At 47.1% G+C, this 665-nt stretch overlaps 1 non-coding gene across 1 annotated transcript; it reads left to right on the top strand.

Annotated features, from left to right (window-relative positions):
- Window positions 1-225: 225 nt before the first annotated feature.
- Window positions 226-331, top strand: LOC117283400. Its single transcript, XR_004514377.1, has one exon. It is a non-coding gene; the product is annotated as a U6 spliceosomal RNA (small nuclear RNA).
- The last annotated feature ends 334 nt before the right edge of the window (window positions 332-665 follow it).

Genomic DNA, 665 nt, shown 5'->3' with positions numbered 1-665 from the left:
TCCATTCTTGCTTTTATTAGACCAGCATGCACTCATTTAGTGCTCACTGAGTTCGTGGCCCTTCTAGGGGTATGGAGATGAGGGGACACGGATTCCTCGCCTTCTTGTGGTGAGCCTGCCCGGCTTCTCCTCCCTCCGAGCCTCTGAGTCCCCATAGGTCCTTCTTCTGGAAATGTCTTCCCTTCAGGTCTCAGCTCACTGCCCACCCTCTATGAAGCCCTCTCTGTGTTCGCATTGGGAGCACATATTCTAAAATTAGAATAATAAGAAAAGTCTAACACGGCCCTTGCGCAAGGAAGACACGCAAGTTGGTGAAGCGTTCCATATGTTTCCAGTCAATGTAAACATTATATGCCATAACGCGAGCTAAAACAAACAATATGAACAAGTACAAAAATGGTGATAGGGGAACCAGAGGAGGAGCGAGGGGGATTGGGGGGAAAAAAGCTATAATATGTTCGTGTAACCACTCCCCAAGATGATTGTAAACTGCATGAATTGCAAACACATACTAATAAAATAAAATAAACTTTTAAAAAAAGAAGCCCTCTCTGACCCTGCCAGGCTTTCTACCCATGTCACCTTTCCACCCCTTCCAGCTTCCAGGATTGCTGTGTCCTTGCCCATGTCCCACTGGGATGCCAGCTCCTTGGGGTCAAGAAACC

The sequence above is a fragment of the Fukomys damarensis genome, unplaced genomic scaffold, assembly GCF_012274545.1.
Source record: "Fukomys damarensis isolate Sample0158 unplaced genomic scaffold, DMR_v1.0_HiC HiC_scaffold_25, whole genome shotgun sequence".
Lineage (NCBI taxonomy): Eukaryota > Metazoa > Chordata > Mammalia > Rodentia > Bathyergidae > Fukomys > Fukomys damarensis.
The sequence above is the reverse complement of the archived record's forward strand: the minus strand, read 5'-3'. Positions and strand labels throughout refer to the sequence as shown.